Below are 20188 nucleotides of genomic sequence, written 5' to 3' on the forward strand. Positions count from 1 at the left end.
GAACAGCTGCGGGGATTCATGTAAACAGATCGTTGCAGAGTGTAAACTCCACCTGTTTGGCCCAACGTAGGAATCCAACAGCTGGTCGAAGGAATACTGCGTGTTCGTTTTTTCAGGCGCTTCTATAAAGGACACTGCGATTTATTAAAGTGTGAAGATCCAATTTTAAATCTGACTCCATGTTTGAATGTAATCTGACTCTAATTGTATGTAGTTTCATTGAGTTTGTTACGTTTATACATTTACGGCTGATCGTATGATTAGTTGATTTCATTTAGATCTTTGATCTCCCTGAGTATCTCTACTTCTCACTATCTTTGTTCATCAAGGGACCCGATATCGCTTAGAGATATGTTTCCCGAATTACATTTCTCACGGACACAGATGGGCCAGTTCTGATGTTAGTCAGAGGATTGCAGAGTGAATATTTTACCTTTAAGTGGTCGCACCTGCTCACTCATCTTAAAGCGTAATGGGAATAATAATCACAGGAACTGCAACTTGCTAATACAGTGATAGTCAGAAATCAGATTATCCCTAATGCTGTGCTCCATGCTCCAGTCATTGAGTCCTACGGTTTGATCTACCCTATGGGAAGTTCTGGATACAGATGCTTCCCTAAATGGTTTGCCCTTTCTCCTTAAATACTCAACCAGATCAAAGAACAATAAACATTTAGCACCCAAATATTTATGCAGATCTTGGTTCTTTTCTCAGACCCAAATGGTCCCACCTATCCTTGAGGCCTGACAGCAAATGTTTTTCAAAAGATCTTTATGAGCATCTCCCCACACCAGAGGAACAAACCCAATTGTCCTTCTTTTACGACCTGTTTTACTAGTGCTGGAATGTCACCTGTTCCACTGATGTGAGGATGAAACCTGTTTACCAATCATAGTGTTGTAGTACTCGAGATCGGTCTTGGTCACGAGAACACTTTTTAAAGGTCTTGGTCTCGTCTCGGTATCGACCGCATTTTTACTCGGTCTCGTCTCGGTCTCGGGCGAAGATGACCCGGGATTTTGTCTCAAGACCAGTCAAGACCACAGCTGAAGGCATATAAAGAGCAGAGAACTCCACCCTGCGCGCACTTTATCTGTCTTCAAAATAAGCATATAAACTCTCTCTCATACTTCACATATTAATCTAAATCAAAAGTTCAGAAAACCGAATCCATGTTGAACATTGCGCATTCGGACAACTTGTAGTACCGCTCGGTGTGAATTGCGCTCAAAAAACGTTTGACCAGCTAAACATCTGACATAAATCATACATTAAATAAACAGGAAACAATTTCTATCCAGTTATTAAGTGTTTTCTGTGTGACAAACCTTCTGCGATGTTCTAACAGCCGTGATTCACACACAACAGGTCTGCTAATGTCCGATTCACGACCAAATGACTCATTTGAACCAAATCATTTTAACGACGGTAATAAGAACTGATCTGTTCAACAATGAACTGAACGCATCAGTTTAATCATTTACTCAGAACACATCAGAAATAAGAACAAAAGTGTGCTTACCCAATTTAGCAAGAGTGTAGAGTAAGATTTATTAGTTTTAACTATCCACAGTATTTCAGCTTATGTATGTTGAATGTGTAGTAAAAAAAATAGTTTAAAATCATTTTGTTTAGACTGGAGTGAGGTGAAAACAGAACAAAGTTGTTTGTTAGCTAGCTGATCATTTTATTAAATTGTATATGGCAGAAAATTTGGCTATTTGTTAACTGTTAATGCTATTTCTAATATTAATATGATTATATACCAAAACAATTCAACCTGTTGGAACAAAAGAAACATCAACAAAAGAGATCATACATAATATGAGATATAAACTTAAGATAATAAAAAATGATTGTTTTGTTGCATTAAAAAAAAAAAAGTGTGTGTGTGTGTGTCTGTAGGTCTGTCAGCCACCACCAAAGACCATTTTTGACCCAGGAAAAACCCTGCACATGTGAGATATTTGTTAAATCAAACTGTAGTTAATCAAAAAATGCAAATGTTTCTTTTCCTTGTTGTTGCCAGGGTATTCTCACAAAAATGCGTATAAATAGTACGAGTGTGCAATGTTGTGGAAGTATACGGCAAAACTCATTTTGGCGTGTCTATGGCACGCTGTTTTTCGCGTGCATATGATAAGCATTTTATGGCGTATTATACATACGAACCCCCCACCCCACCACCCTAAACCTACCCAAGCGCGTGTCATATATACGCCATAAAGTGCGTATCATATGCACGCGAAAAACAGCGTATCATATGCACGCCAAAATGAGTTTTGGCGTATACATTCCACGACATTGCACACTCGTACTATTTATACGCATTTATGTGTGATCGGGTTGTGTTGTTGCACAATAAAGCTGCACAATAACATTTTCAAATTGTAAATGAAAAATATGTACATATATAAAATAATTTGCTTAAGCAGCATACTAATGCATATCTATGATACATATTCCACCTCCTGTTATTCACATTCATTTAAGACATGATGGACTGTCTGAGATTAATACCTCATCGAAATTAGCATTCTTAGGGAACTTCGAGTTTTAAAATGGGATTAAGCGCTTTTCACAAAACAAAACACAAAACTCTGTCAGTGTCAGTTTGGTATTTGTGTCCACCATAGACTGTAAACAATATGGACACGTCGTCTTCATTGCCTCCCATTGACGAAAAGTTAAGTGTTATTTGCTTATAGAAGAAAAAGATTAATTCCCACAAAGCTTGGTCTTGGTCTTGACTCGGTCTCGGCTCTTCAAAGTCTTGGTCTTGTCTTGGTCTCGGCCCTTCAAAGTCTTGGTCTTGTCTTGGTCTCGGCCCTTCAAAGTCTTGGTCTTGTCTTGGTCTCGGTTTAGGTGGTCTTGTCTACACCAAAAGTATTTATATTGACCATACAGAAACAGCTTGTGGCAGTATCTGTGAGATTTGCATGTTTGTGTGACCCAGAGGGCGAGAGGGTCATATCTCGGCAGGGGTGAGGAAATAGGATTGGGCCAGGTGCAGTCTTGTTTTCTCTTATATTCAGAGAGTGAAGTTTTATTATCTTTATTGCAGCTTTAATCCCTTGAGTTTGTTCTCAGGTGAAATCCATTCTTACAAGAGCAAAATAAGTTTTTCAACTGTTCAAATGAATTCCTATGAAAGTTAAGCTTCCATAAGCCTGATCTGAAACTGCGCCAGACTGAACACGCTGTGAATGTATCCCACACTTACCTCAGCTCAGCACTTTCATGCATACCTGTCAACTTTTGGGTATCAAAATCCGGGATCGATCGGGGGTGGGGGTATTGGCGGGGCTATAAATCCTCACATAGACCCATAATAATACTTTTAATTTGTACCTGTGCTCTTCCTACTTGTATAACAACGTATAAAGTAGAAAATATACATACATTGTTATCAGTTTGCACTGCATAGGTAATGAATTATATATAGATTAATACTTATTAAAGGTACTGAAGTTATTTAGTCAAGAGAAGAGCATATTTAGTGAGCAATTACTTTAGTTCTTTGACAGGAGTGCCTTCCATCTTACGTCCATCATCCGTCTATGTTTTTTTTGTTTTTTTCCCCGCGTTGTCACTCGTCATCTTACCTCACACACTAACCTTGCGATAAGTGTAGGCTACTGCAGATGGCTGTTATCGTGAGGCTAGTTACAGAGCTCAGATTGGAAATGTTTTTGTTTTTTTCCTCCGGTATTAATATGTTTTAAAGTTATAGCTCCTTATATTTATGAGAGCATAGGCTGCATTGATTGGATTTTTTTTTCCACTTCCTTCCAAAATGTTGGCTTTTGGTCATTATTCTTTAGCTATTGACCTATGTTTCCGAATTTCCTGTTGTAGTTTTGTTTTGATCGGACTAACTGTTTCGAAGACATTCATAAAGGATTTTTAGGTGCTAAAGTATACCTTTTCACCTGACATGTTTGGTATCATTCTGTAGCGGTTGTTCCTCTGCGTTGTGTTTAATTTTTTATGTAATATAAAGAAGAATATTGTTCCACACAAATCTGGTTTCTCAAAAGGCGATTTATTTTCAGCACCTGTGTGATAAAACACACAAACAGACAGGCACTGTTATCTGGCAACTTCTCTTAGCTGTGCCTCTCCTCTCAAGTGTCATCGCAGAAAAGAGCAACACACACAATTTACAACAAACATACACATTATATGCAATAGTATGAGTAATACACATTCATAATTATAAAAATGAATGTACAATCCTCTTATTCTTATATAATAATACAAAACAGCATTACTGTGTTTCTGGAATTCATATTAACATACCTGTGTGATAAAACACACAAACAGACAGGCACTGTTATCTGGCAACTTCTCTTAGCTGTGCCTGTTAACCACAAAATGCATGTTAAGTACATCAGATAGTTAACCTCAAAACACTGAATATAATGTATAACATAGATGAATAGTCTAAAATAGACTTACTCATACATACATATCTCTGTTTCTACATATAATTCTATTATATATCAATTTGTATTTACCCATATATGAATATAGAAAAATAAAGATCAATGCGTTAGCCACTTGGCCACTAACACATCTCACACGTGACGCACACACTTCGACGCCATTTCACGCAATGCACTATTCACTCGCTAGAAGCACTCAAATAAACATTTCTCAGTTGATAACTCATAAAACTCGATCAAATATAACATCACATAGAATTCTCTCTAACATTTGATCATATGAACATGACATGAACACTTAATGCAATATAACATTTGATAAGCGGAGCTCATGAAATCGCACCTCTCCTCTCAAGTGTCATCGCAGAAAAGAGGACGAACTTCTGATTGCACAGCGATTTGAACCCCGCACTCACGCATGACGTCAGCCGACGTACATACACCTCAGTAGCACGCAGTTTTCAAAATAAAATCCCCCCAAAACAAATATTAAATTAATAACAAATAAAACGGAAAATAATGAAAATGATTTATAATCTGGTGTAACAACATATCCCTGCTACAATTGGACACGGCAAGGATTCAGGAGTCTAAGGAGGTGAATGTTGTGAAAAAACGCTCGCTTGAAATTTCTTAGGCTCCTTCAGGGCATTGTGCCAGTGACGAATACGAGTTTTTTTTAGATACAGCAGTGTCCTCATATGGCACCCTGAATGAATTCAATGAATGGCCATTTTCATCTGACTAATGTTTGGGTGCGTATATTGCCATTTTCATGTGTTTTCCCCTGTTATAGCGCCACCAAGTGGTCAATCATTGTGGTTATCTCAGACTGAGCTCACACACGTGACCTGAATTTGGTGAAAATATCTCATTCCATTCACAAGTTCTAGCCATTTTAGTAAAAGAGGTCCCGGTCACATCGGACATTTTGGTTCCCCTTAACGACCATGAATCACCACCGTCATGCCGATTCGGATGGGCTTCGGTGAAATTTGTAGTCGTTGTGAGTGTTGTAGTCGTTGTGAGTTTCAAGTCTTTGGGACTTATGGTTTGGTCTGCCCGATCAGTTTTAGCTGGAGAATGATGCATCATGGGAAAATGAACAGTTACAATAGGGTTTCAGAAAACTGAAACCTGAATTTGATTGGATTTCACTACCCCTTACTATAAATATTTTGACATTTGGACTCACGTACTTGACTATCGACCTCGACCTATGTTTTCAAACTTCTGACACTGGTTTCATCTTGTTCGGACTAGCGGTTTTGAAGATATCAGCTAATTTTTTTAAGCACTAAATTACAACGGTGCACAAACGATATGCCAAAACCTGGCAAGTGTGGTATCGTTGGACTCGGCAATGATTCAGTAGTCTAAGGAGATAAATCTCGAGAAAATAAGTCTACCACACTTAAAGATATAGGCATTTATTTTTAGATATCCACTAGGAGGCACTGTTTCGAAACTTCTCAGGCTACTTCAGGGTATTGTGGTGATGACCCATACCGAGTTTCGTAACAATCTGTTCACGCATTCATAAAATACAGGATTTTAGCACATAAGTCAAGATGGCCGACAGCCAATATGGCCGATATGGTAAAATTGGATATCAGTCGACTCTTATTAGACTAGCATGATGTCCCAAATCTAACAAGAACATTTTTATGATTTTTGGAAAAACGGTTCAGCAAAAAAAGCAAAAATAGCCCCAGACCAGGGCGCTGCGCTGAAATGCTGTATGTTGCCTCAGGACATGTTTGTACTGAGATGTATTAATGTGTTTATGTGTTTGGTCTGGATACAATTAAGCTTTGTGGAGATACAGCCTTACAACTGTTTTTGCTAATGATATGTAAATATTTTTTGGGTGTTTATTGGAAGGAAACTTGAATTTAATACCTTTTTGTTGGCACTGGCTAAAGATGATCTGGTTCAATTTTCATGCCAATTGGACAAACCGTATAGGACAAGTGATTTTAGTGAAAATGCTAAATGGTGGGAAATATATAATGATGAAAATTACGTCATAGGCTGCAATCGTGTTGTCATGAACTCAGAAATCAGAGGAAAAAATTATTTTGTTTCTAGCCCTAAAGCTTTAAATGTTATTAGCATAAACATGAGTGCAAATTTGGACAGGTGGTGGGACCTCTATCAGAATTTTTAATCGTTACAACATTCCCACAAACGGTTCTATGGCCTGCCATAGACTTAAATGGCAGAAGAAGAAAATATGGGAACGGATACAATAAATGTACAATACAATATGGATACAATACAATACCCCTAGCAATAACTTATAAAAAGCATGGAGTCTTTAAGGACAACTTTGTATTTGTGCTTTATTGTTCTTTCGTCATAAATAAATGATGGTGATGCAACGACTGAGCAAACTACAGGAAACAGAGCAGCCTGTATCTGTTTTTTTTTGTTGTTTTTTTTAAGCACTAACTTGTTTTAGCACTCTTATGCGGCTAAATGTAGCCGTTTTACTTGGAGACCCATTGGTTCACATCAGTCCTGAAAATGTTATTTTCCTCATGTCTCTCCAGTCCCTCTGGCTATTGCCTCATTATACACCTGATGCTTGCAGCCAGTCAGAGGTTGAGAGGGTTGGAAGGTTCCCTCATAACTGGAGGGCTTTATAGCCCAGAGCAATGGGCTGGGCTTCTGCTAGCAGACCGTACGCAAGATGGGTTGTGTGTCTTGGTTGTTCTTAGTGCTGAATGTGGAACAGTGTGTGCTGCCAATCAGAAAAAGAAAAAAAAAATGGTGGCTTTGATTTAATTTTTGCATAATGCTATTTTAATTTATTCTGATTCTAATTGAATCAGTTTTAATCTCAAACTAAACACAAGGTCTCAGAAGTTGTGTTGGACTTCAGTAATGTACAAGTTTAGAGTGCAAAACTCAAGGGGAGAAAGTTCAATATACACCCAATTAACTAGAATACCCTCAGGGCAAGAAAACATTGAACATATAGTCTAAAAAGTAATGAAACAAACCTTCCATGAGGGGAGAAAAGATAATGCTGTCCTTCATGGTTCAATATGAGATTGCTGACACAAATTAATAGCAGCAATTACCAGCAATATATCCTTTAAAATACAACTAACGCCCGTTTCACACATACTCCGCCTACAGTGCGTGTTGCGTTGCGTGTGCGTTGCAGGATCCTTAAGCCCTGTAGTGTTTTCACATATGCTGCGTTTGCAGTCCGCAACTGATCCGCTGTTGCATACCACAAACACAGCATTTATTCTTTATTTTTATTTAAAATCCAAAAGTTGTTACTGAACATGGCTCGTCAGAATTCAAATTCTCTTTGTTTACTCTTTAATAGAAGTCAGGTTACGTAGCCTAGGCTACTACATTTAAACAACATTTTATTAAATTAATTTATTCATATGTATATACTTTAGATTTAGCTCACACAAGTGGCAAAACATTTAAAGATAGGTTATAGCCTTAAATCACAAACATTTTAAATTAGAAACTTAGTCTATTCAAAAACAGCCGACTCTCGGCTTTTCTTTCGTTTTTACACCATTTTAAAAGAAATCCTGCGGGTCAAAAAGAACTTTCCTTTTCACCTCCAAGAAAGTACGAGTGCTCTCCATTATGGCACTTTTTTTTTTTTTTACCTAAATGCCAGGTAAGGTGTCAATTTGTTGCTTTACTTGAGAAGAAAAAGCCATGTGTTGACTTTGAAACGAGTATATTTTAAATGATATGCATCTGTGGTGAAATTACTAGATTTTCGCGTCAGTACATGTTTATTTTAATGCGAACAATCTTCTGTCTTTTTATTGCAGCAACGCAGCGCAGCAAAAAATAGACTCGGTACGAAAACGATCCGTGCACTGCTGCAGACGCAACGCACCTGGAACGGACTGACGGACCGCATCCGCGTGCAGTGTGAAAGCTGTCATCCGTTAACATGGGTACGGAAAAAAATACGCACCGCACACGCACTGCAGATGGAGTATCTGTGAAACAGGCGTAAGAGTGTTCTCAACCCCAACAAATTTGATTCAGTATCATCACAGGGTAACTTACACATACTGTATTCTCTTTTTTTCCGACTCAAAAGAATGCTGAGTAAAAGCATGATGCATATGTTTCACAGATGTTTCTTTTTAACATCTTAAAAGATTAGTTCACTTCAAAATAAAAATTCCTGATACTTAAATCACCCCCATGTCATCCAAAATGGACTGCATGGACTTTATTTATATAGCGCTTTTATCCAAAGCGCTTTACATTTTGCCTCACATTCACCCATTCATACACCGACGGCGATGTCAGCCATGTAAGGCGCCATCCAGCTCGTCGGGAGCAGCTGGGGTTGGGTGTCTTGCTCATGGACACTTCGACACTTGGTCAGGTGGAACCGGGGATTGAACCACCAACCTTCTGGTTTGTAGACAACCTACATGAACCACTGAGCCACTGCCGCCCCTATAATATATGCCGCCCCTAAAATAATTTTTATTTCCTGAATCAAGACCATATGTAAGTCAATGAAAATCATTTTCTGCCTCAGAATCTTTTTTTTAAATGTATTTTGTGTTGAAATTGTATAATAAGTTATTTTGTGCAAACAATATAGATCATAATTTTGTAGAAATTGTAATAGGTGCTAGAAAAAGAGTACCCATTAAAATGTCTTTACATAAAGGTCATGAAACAACTGATCATGAAAGAATGCACAGAACAAGGGCAAGACCGAGATTGAGTCTGATCAGTAAGGAGCGTTTGATTGGTGGATTAAAATCTCACCACGATTGGCTAAACAGAACGTCCTCCAAAAAAAGATATTTACGAATCCTAACCTGCCAGGAAGGTCTCAGAAATCCCACCCACAAATCCAATGCAGTCCATGCATGTGTGACGATTCGCAAATGCAGATTCAATGATCCATAAATATATGCAACATCTTTCATAAATGTGTGATGGAAATTAATTCAAGAACTTGATATAGACATATTTGTGTAAAGATTTTTACATTTATTTAGGTAAGATGCATTTGTGTGAGCATTTGGGGAAATATTTAAGCTTTTAAATGTGCCTTTATGAATCGTGTTTTGAATTTACGAATCAGATTTTACAAATGTGAAATGTGCTATGCATTTATGAATTTTGTTTTGTAAATGTATTATATTTGAGGCTATTCTGGCTCCATATGTTTTAATAAGTCTATTCTAATATTATTCAGGATTCTTCACAAATTATTTCATAAGCATCGGCCATGTTTAGGGTGCCTTTATTTAATATGCAGCGTAAACGGCACTCATTTATTTATTTTCAGATATCCTTTTTCCCCAAGATTTCTGGCTAGAAAGCAGTGATATATGAATATTGTGAATATAAGGTCTATAGTAAATAATAAACTCACCTACAATTAATATTGCATTTAAAACTGCTTTTATGAGAGGGTAAAAAGACAGCAAGAAGATTCAGAAGGGATTGGGAATCAGATCAGCTTGTGGTTTATTTTGAAACCCTCACAAACACCCAAGAAAGATTATGTCAGCTTCCTCTTAACAAAGACTCATATCAGATCCCTGACAAACACTTCCTCACATTGCTTCTCCTGCAGTCATGATCCCAACCCCCCCCCCCCCCCCCCCCCAACCCCCCCAAAAAGCTTAGTTCCTTTTCTCATCTCCACTGAGGTCTCTTCTTTCATCCTGGTCCAACTCTTCCATCCTGAGCCAGGATTACCTACCTCTCTCCTCTGTTACCTCTGCATCCAGGAAGAGGAAATCCCTCTCTGCGGTCTCCATCCCTATTCACAAGGATGATTAAATGGAAGAAAAAAAGCTCCTTTCCTAGCCAAGAGCTCCCTTCTAATGACTTGGAACCTCACGTGGTGCTGTGTTGACGAATCCACTACAGTGTTGAACCTCTTTTTTTTTTTTTTTACATCTATTGGGAGAAATGTGAGCGAAAGCTTACAGCAAGCTTTGTTTTAGGAGCTGGATGTGACCTTATTTGCAACATGACTTCATGACCTCGCGTAAACATACACGCCACTTTTTAAAGCCAAGTGGCGTGTTATCTGTACACATTTTGAGCTATCCTTGTGTATGTCTACGCCGAAACGAACAATCATCTCTGTGTGTCTGTACGCCATGTGATTCCACCAACCTGATCTCACAGAATGAATATTTATAGCCTAATTTTATTTTTTGGAGCAACTTACTCTACTCCTACCCTAAACCTACCCACTCTCAACAATATAAAACACATAACAGGCAAATAAATGTACAGTCACATGTGTTTATTGCAAAAACTGACCAAAAAACTGTATAAAAGAATTAACTCATGTTGCATTCTAAGTCTGAAGTCATACGATATCTTCATGTGAAGAACAGAGTCAATCTTAATGTTTTAGTCATTGAAATGATGATCAATGACCTCTTTGTGAACAGAACACGCACTCATTACTTAATTCTCATTCAAATGATACGCACAACTGTTTAGAATGGCGCGATCGGTCACGAGACACGAGAGCCAATGGCATTTTACAATCAAAGCTAAAATAATGACACAACTGGTCACGAGACACACGACACCCAATGCTGTCAAAGCTGACCTGACGTTTTTTTTCCAGCGGCAATATTTGAAATGTATTAAAGTGTGTGCGACATCAGCTGTGGCTGGATGCATCCGATCGGCAAGAGTAGCCGCATGCAGGCGGCGAGGAGCTGCAAACGGAGACGGGAAGTGAGACTCGTTCTGCTTCCCGCACTGATGCTTGCGCTGTTTGCAAACTTTATCACAGCTGAAGTTAAATAACTGCAATATTTCTCAAATACACAGATGTTTCAGATTACATTTTCATTCAATACTTTAAGCAGTGCTTAATAAAGCATCTACTTGGACAAGAATAAGGTTCAACATATAAACCTACACTATCAATGAAGTGGGGTCAACGGTTTTTATCAGTTTTAGATTGATAAAAATGGCAATATAACATTGCGATTACATGAAACGTTTCAAAATCTTAAGTTTCAAAATCTTTAAAGGAACAGTTAATAGCAAAATATAGAGTAAATTGTTGATTTTTATATTTGGAATGAATTTTGGGTTTGTATGTTTTATTGACTTTTTATTGTAGGCCATGTCTACACTAATACGTTTTCATTTGAAAATGTGTATTTTTCTCTCCTTTTTGGCCTTCCGTCCACACTGAGACAGCGTTTTAAGTCAATAAAAACGTATCGTTTTGAAAACGCTCTCCAAAGCGGTTACTTTTGAAAACGGCGTCTTCGCGTCATAGTGTGGACTGTGAAAACGGAGGCTCAAAGAGTAAATAAACGAGTAACGGAAATGACGCAAGTCGAAGCGTCTTGGATTTGCTTATGCGCAGTACGGGGATGTAAGCGTTTTCAGACATTTCAGTGTAGATGAACATTTTTTGGAAAACGATCATATTAGATCATATTATGATCATATTAGTCCAGTTCTGTCAACACTGCACTGGCTCCCTATTAAACATTGCATACATTTTAAAATCGTGCTTATTACTTACAAAGCACTAAATGGTTTAGCTCCCCAGTACTTAAGCGAGCTCTTAACACATTATACTCCATCACATCTATTGCGGTCTCAAAACTCTGGCCAGTTGATAATACCTAGAATATTTAAATCAACTGCAGGCGGTCGATCATTTTCCTATTTAGCTCCTAAACTGTGGAATAGTCTTCCTAGCATTGTTCGGGAAGCAGACACACTGTCAGTTTAAATCTAGACTAAAAACACATCTCTTTACTATGGCATACACATAGAACATTTTTAACTTTCATTATTCAAATCAATTGACTGATTGTTAGGCTGCATTAACTAGGTCAGCCGGAACCGGGAACACTTCCCATAACACCTGATGTACTCGTTACATCATAAAAAGAGTGGCATCTACACTAATGTTAGTCTCTCTGTTTATCCAGAGGTTTATTCTGGATCCGGGCCGTATCCGGATCGGATGGTGGACCTGCGCCTGGACATGACCAACGAATCCTGGAGTGTCTGCTGAGACCGTGTCAATTGGTTTCTCCTCTAAATTTGTTTCACCAGCACGTCATGCTCAAAAAAAATAATTCCGATCTTTCATGTATTCATACTCTTGTGTAATCGACGCACCATCCTAAATAAACCCGTCTCTTGCGTGATACCCTGAAATATTGAATATTCCGATCGAATATGATTTCTGACCTGTAAGGTTGCCAGAATAATAATCATACACGGGGTGTTAATAGGCCAGAGGAGAACTGACACCCCGACTAAATCTGGTTTCTCCCAAGGTTTATTTTTCTCCATCATGTCCTGATGGAGTTTTGGTTCCTTGCCACTGTTTCCTTTAGCTTGGCTTGCTCAGTTGGGGACACTAAAATTATGATCACAGTTATTCAACTAATTATACAAATAACATTTATGAATTAGGTTTTAATTAATTCTATAAACTATAATACAGATATGCCAATATTGTCGCAATATGATAAATTAAAATAAGTTGATAACATCACTGTTTCCTCCAGAACGACTGTACAGTCAGATCTAATTTTGTTGCAATATTATCCTGTTTGACACTGTTAAGCTGCTTTGACACAATCGTGATTGTAAAAGCGCTATATAAATAAAGTTGATTGATTGATTGATTGAAAATGATAGTGTGGACGCAGAGCATTTTTAGACGAAAACTCTGTTTTTAAATTTATCCAGATTAGTGTAGACGTAGCCGTAGTGGATTTAATGTAGGAATATATATTTTACTTGTTGGGACCTCAGGAAGAGTAGCCGCTGTCTAGGTACTGGCTAATGATCCAAATAAAGAACTTAGATCATAGATGAAAAATTCTATATACCTTTTACAGCTAATTTAATCTAAAGGAAAAACATTTGTAAGTTTATTTTGTTTGTTGTTTTTGTTGTTTTGCAATTATAGAACCATGCCTTGCCCACTCTCGACCACTTTTTTGTGTGTCATTTGTTTTAAATATCTAATTTCATTTTGAAGTTCTAGACCAGGCGTCCCACTGTCCTGAAGAGTTTAGCTCCAGCTTGTCTCAACACACCTGTCTGGAAGTTTCTAGTATGCCTATTAAGACATAGTAGATTAGCTGGTCGAGTTGTGTTTGATTGGGGATGGAGCTAAACTCTGCAGGACAGTGACCCTCAAGGTGCAGGATTGGACACCCCATTATAGACAGTTGCAGTGTAATTATGAGAGTATAGAAATTACCAATGGACAAAATTCATTGGATTCCACTTCCTTTCATAATTTAGACATTTTAAAGGATACTATTATGGTTTTAAAAACCATAAGTTTGGTATTGTTGGACTCGGCAAGGATACATGAGTCAAAGGAGGTGACTCCTGTGAAAAATATCAGCTTGAAACTACTCAGACTTCTTCAGGGCATTGTGCCAGTTATGCTATTATCCGATTATACGTTTTTTTGAGATATGTCAGTGTTCTCATGGACGATCATGGCACACTGGACAAAGATAATTTAATATGACTAATGGTTGGGTGAAGATAGAGCCATTTTCATGAATTTTTTCCCCGTTACAGCACCAGCAAGTGGCCAATCATCACAATTTTATTCATATGACCTACATTTTAGCTCATAGATATGTGAACCGATTTTAGTAAAAATATCAAATTAAATATAATTTTAGTAAAAGTGGCCCGATGACATTGAACATTTTGGTTCCCTTTAGCAACTATGCATCAACATTTCAAATGTATTTTGTAATTATTAATATTCTCTCTCCAAAGAACATTTCTGCAGTGGTTTGGTTCAGATCAGGGAAAAAACCTGGGAGTAGTTCGTAAAAGTAGGTTTAAAAAAATAAAATTGGCGCATGAAGAGCGAGCCAATCCGAGGTATATGTCTTGCCCATACTGAGTCAAGGATTCCAATGATATAAGATACTTGAGGCCAAGCCCAACGGTTTTGGAGTTCCCATTCAGTCGGTCACTCTCGACGCCATGTCGGAGTACCGACGAATAGGAATCTCGCTAGCGAGAGCCAATCTACTTCGAGTGTAACTAAACGAGCCAATGCACATTGGCATGCAATGATTGCACCAGCTGCTCATGCCACACAGCGCGGGTATAAACGAGGCACAGGTGCTTGCATCAAATTAGCCTTTTGCTTCGGAGCCGAGTGGTGAATGGATTGTCCTGAAAACACTCTCTACAAGCGTGTGTTAACATAACGAGTCAAGCTCTTTGGGTGGATCTCTCTTCGTTTGGTGTTGGAGTGACAGCATTGCAGCGTGGTCAAATTCTCTCTTCTCTTTCTTGTTTGTTTTATTGAGCAAAAACAAAAGGCTGTTCTCACAGCTAGTTCGGTGCGCTGTTTAAGAGCGCTAAAAAGCCTTTTTTACGGCTGGTAAGAGATCGCCTTCTATGAGAACGAGAGCGCGCACGACATGCTGCACACATTCCCTGTCTGTGTCGCCGCGACTATCCCCTGTGTGCTTCGGCACCCCAGAGAGCATTTTTCCCTAAAAGAGCTACACAGATAGAGCTTGCGTCTTTAAAAAGATGACAATCTACCTGTGTGTTTCTAGTTGCGTTTATTCCCTGTCATCACTGACGGCCACGAGCACTGTTTCACATGTCTGGGCAGCATGCTGGGACTGCGTTCGTGGGTGGTTCATGTTTTCAAATGAGAACATGACCACGTCGGCACGCCGGTCGTGACTCTTCTTTCTCCGGGAAGCTTGAGTCCCCTTTGTTGTTGGCCAGCCGCGGCTCAGGTTGAAAAACACAGCTGCGGGTCTGCGCGACACTCTGGGAGACCGTGGAGATCAGCTAGAGCTGCCGCCGGGGGAAACCCGGACGGTCCTCTCGCTTCTCTGCGTGTCGTGTGCCGTCGAGCGGCTAAGCTGCAGCGCGCGTTGTCACGGCAACCCACCGCTCGCTCGCCGCTCTATGTGCGCTGTCTTCTGGTCTATTTCCCGTTGTTGCGCCCTCCTTGGTGGCCACAGGAGAGGTCTACTTTGGTGTAATGGCTGGGGTGACTTGATGTGGGTGGGGTTTCTTCGGGGAACCAACCCCCTAGGGCTCCTCCCCCTCTAGCGCACTGCAAGCTGTGCAGCTTCTGGATGGGGGTGCTGGTCCTTCTTATGGGGGAACCTAGCATTTCATTCAGGGCTCCAGCTGAGGGTCAGATGTCAATCGCTGCTTCGGAGAGAGGGCTGTTGGGCTCTGGGAATGATGATGCTGAGCCCACTGTAATGGTGTGTGCTTTGCTGAATCAGATTCAGAGTCAACAGCCATGCTTTCCTGGGATCAATCCCAGATGTGCATGTAAAACTTGTCAGTATGGAACTGCTTTGGATATGGAATGCCAAAGGGGCCAGAACTGCATAAGTTTTTCCTCGCTCACTACCCTCCTCGGTGGGGTGGCTGTATGCAGACCACCTCCGCCCTGCACTCTTAATGCATTAGGGTTGTTCTGAGTCGGGGTTGAGCTGCGCATGTTGACTAACCGTGATCAGGTCATGGCGCAGGCCCTCGGCCAGATGATGTCCACCTCTGTGGTCCAGAAACGCCCCCTGGCTTGCCTTGCTGAGAGGTGAGTGGTCGTCAAGGTATGCTTCACGATGCTCCCATCTCACATAGTGGCCATTTCAGCGACACTGTTGAGAACTGAACCCAGCAGTTCTTAGCAGTTGGTGGCGGGCTGGGCTACGCCTCAGTCTGCTTGTCGCCAAGGGCGTCGCCCCTGCAAAAAAAAAAAAAAAAACATGGCACAGTCTGCTCTGTGTTCGCTGCAGGGAGACGACACCACCTGTCTCTACTGCTATTTTTAGCAGTCGGTGAAACATCACCTCCGAGACAGGTGACCTGGAGATGGGCGGGGCTGCTTTTCCCCGGAAGAGGGCCGGGTGGAGAAGGTTTGAGTCTAAATTCTGTTCTGCCGCTGGTCACAACCAGTGGTACCCAAACTCTCAAATTAAAATAAGAACGGTTCCTCTATCTCTGAGTCCTCAGGTGGCTTGGAGAGTTGTGGCCAGTCAAACGCTGGACCACACTCATCCTCCTCCTCTTTCGCCAGCAGGCAGCAGCGGATGACGCAGGGATGCACCACAACCTCCTTGCGGACCCTCTGCCCTCCGTGGAATCAGGTATGTGTTGCACAGCACATTCACACCCCACTGTGGGCCGCCTCCACGAGACAGCCGCCCCCGGTCGGTGCCTGTATTCCACCTCGCTGCCCCACGGTGGGTATGCCAGTGGTCCTGATGAGCCCACTTGTTCGGTCTAAAGCTCCCAGTCCGTCCCGTGGGTTCATTCGGGCCATGAGGCTCGGCTATGCGATTTAATTCGCCCGGCGTCCCCCCAGGTTCAGAGGCGTTCGCTTCACCTTGGTGAAAGCTGTAGACGTCCATGTCCTGTGTGTGGCGGTCGCAGTCCTACTGGCGAAGGACGCGATAGAGCCGGTCCCTCCAGCCGATATGAAGACAGGCTTCTACAGCCCGTCTTCATTGTACCCAAGAAAACCAGTGGGTTTTGGCCAGTCTTGGACCTGCGAGTTCTGAATCGGAGCCTTCACAGGTTACCGTTCAAGATGCTCACGCAGAAAGGCATTTTTGAGTGCATCCCCCCCCCCCCCAAGATTGGTTTGCAGCGATTGACCTGAAGGACGCGTACTTTCATGTCTCGATTCTCCCCCGACACAGGCCGTTCCGGCGCTTTGTGTTCGAGGGGTGAGCATATCAGTACAAAGTCCTGCCCTTCAGGCTGTCTCCCCGTGTCTTTACGAAAGTCATAGAGGGGACCCTTGTGCCCATGAGAGAACAGGGCGTTCGCATTCTCAATTATTTTGTGACTGGCTCATACTAGCACAGTCCCTGGAACAGTTGTGCGAACACAGGGACCTGGTGCTCAGACACCGCAGCCAGTTGGGTCTTCGGGTCAAATGAGAAAAGAGCATACTTGGCCCCGTGCAGAGGATCTTTTTTCTCGGTTTGAAGTTGGATTTGGTCGAGCGGACATTGCCCCTCACAGAAGAGCGTGTCCAGTTGATGCTGAACTGCCTGAACACGGTTCAAGGCAGGATGGCAGGTCCACTGAAAAATTTCAGAGGCTCCTGGGGCATATGGCGGCCATGGCGGCAGTAACACCGCTCGGCCTGCTTCATATGAGACTGCTTCAGCATAGGCTTCTCGGCCAAGTCCCGAGATGGGCGTGGCAACGCGGCACTCACTGGGTGAGGATCACCCGGCCTGCCGCCATACCTTCAGCCCGTGGTCGGACCCCTCGTTCCTGGGGCCGGAGTGCCTCTGGAGAAGGTGTCCAGGCATGCTGTGGTCTTCACAGAAGCTTCGACCATGGGCTGGGGTGCCACGTACAACGGGCATACAGTGTCAGGGGTTGGACGGGCCCGCACCTGCATTGGCACATCAATTGCCTCGAGTTGCTAGCAATACATCATGCACCGAGCCACATCAAAGGTCGGTTACGGGGCTAAGATGTATTGGTCCGTACGGACAACACTGCGACCGTTGCGTACATCAACCGCCAAGGTGGTCTATGCTCCTGTCGCATGTCGCAACTCGCCCCCCATCTCCTCCTCTCTGGAGTCAGAAGTGTCTGAGGCGCTTCAGGCCATTAATGTTCCTGGTGGGCGCAACCGTGTGGCCGACGAGCGGTCATGAGCTGCGCTCCCGGGAGAGTGGCGACTCCACCCCCAGGTGGTCCAGCTGATTGGGTTCAGTTCGGGTGGCACAGGTCAACCTGGTTGCCCAGAAACATCCCACTGCCAGTGGTTTGATTCGCTGACCGAGGGTACACTCGGCACTGATGCACTTGCGCACAGCTGGCTCTGGGCCTGCACAAATATGCGTTTTCCCCAGTGAGCCTACTTGCACAGACACTGTGCAAGGGCAGGGAGGATGAGGAGCAGGCCCTGTATTGGCCCCACCGGACCTGGTTCCCAGAATTCATGCTCCTCACGACAGCCCCTCCTTGACTGATTCCTCTGAGGAAAGATCTTCTAACTCAGAGAGATGGGGCACCCTCTGGCAACCGCGTCCAGACCTCTGGAAACTTCATGTCTGGTCTCTGGACGGTACACGGAGGTTCTAGGTGACTTACCCCAAGAGGTACTTAACACCATCACTTCGGCTAGAGCACCGTCTACAAGACAGGCCTATACCTTGAAGTGGAACCTGTTCGTCGATTGGTGTTCTTCCCAGAGAAGATCCCCGAAGGTGTTCGATCACGTCTGTGCTTTCCTTCTTGTAGCAGGGGTTGGAGCGTAGGCTGCTGCCCTCCTCCCTCGGTTACGTTGCTGCTATTTCCAAAACTGTCACGCATTTAGGTAAGTTGGTTGGGAAGCACGACCTGGTCGTCAGGTTCCTTAGGGGGGCGAGACGGTTAAATCCTCCTCAACCTCCCTCCATACTCTCTTGGGATCTTGCTGGTGCTCTGAGCACTTCAGATTTTCCTATTTGAGCCCTTGCAGTCAGCAGAGCTAAAGATTCTGTCCATGAAAACTTTGCTGTTGGCTGCATTGGCCTCCATCAAGAGGGTAGGGGACCTGCAAGCACTTCGCAATCGTGCCAGGAGTTCAGGCCGGGTGACGCCCAGGTGGCACTGAGACCCCGGCCTGGCTACGTGCCCAAGGTTCCCACCACTCCCTTCAGGGATCAGGTGGTGAACCTGCAAGCGCTGCCCCTGGAGGAGGCAGACCCAGCCCTAGTTTTTGCACTATCCCGTCCACTCTGTGGACCTACGTGGACAGAACTCAAAGCTTCACAACCTCAGATCAGCTCTTTTTCTGTCACGGAGGCCAGCAGAAGGGGAAGGCTGTCTCCAAGCAGAGGATGGCCCACTGGATAGTGGACGCCAGCACCTTGGTTCACCAAACACAAGGTGTGCCCTGTCCGCTCAGGGTGCGAGCAACCTCTACTACAAGTGTTGCATCCTCCTGGGCGCTTGCACGTGGCACCTCGCTGTCAGACATCTGTAGCGCTGTGGGCTGGGCGACACAACACGTTTGCTAGATTCTATAACCTACGTGTGGAGCCGGTCTCCTCCTGTGTTCTCACCTCAAACGGGTAGAAGCACTGAGAGCCCCCGGCTCCTGTCAGCTTGCTGCGCCTCACCGCTTACATTCTTCAGAGATGAAACTCTGTGTCTCCTCCACCGCCCTCAGTGCCGGGGGTGGCGGTGCGTCCGGCATCAGGCCTCTTGGCGCTGAATCCTTGAGAACCGGTATTGGCTTGGGCCATGTGAGCGACCCTTGCGGGGATCCCACATATTGTCCACGGTTGCTCCTCCCAGAAGCCTGTGTCTTCCCTTGGGAGAACCCTCCCTTATTGGGGATGGAGCCTCCTCACGGCAGCCGGCTAAGGCTCAGCTCTGTCTCCACATATTCCTCTCGGTATGATGTGGTTCCGCAGCGGCCCCCCCATTGGGCACGCTTCCCAGTGTTATCCAATAGTCACTGAGCGGGTCATGCAGAACAGCAGTGATGGACGTCTCTGTGTGAGCCCTGTCTCATCAGGTAAGAGAGTTCAGGAGGCTCACACAGGGCACTGGAGGGGGGCACAGGCCATGGCGCTTTGGTAGGGAATCCTATTCGTCGGTACACTGACGTGGCGTCGAGAGTGACCGACTAAATGGGAACGTCTCAGTTACGTATGTAACCCTTGTTCCCTGAAGGAGGGAACGGAGACGCCACGTCCCGTCGCCATGTCCTCTGT

Source organism: Pseudorasbora parva, chromosome 11 (genome assembly GCF_024679245.1).
Source record: "Pseudorasbora parva isolate DD20220531a chromosome 11, ASM2467924v1, whole genome shotgun sequence".
In the NCBI taxonomy this organism is placed as follows: Eukaryota; Metazoa; Chordata; class Actinopteri; order Cypriniformes; family Gobionidae; genus Pseudorasbora; species Pseudorasbora parva.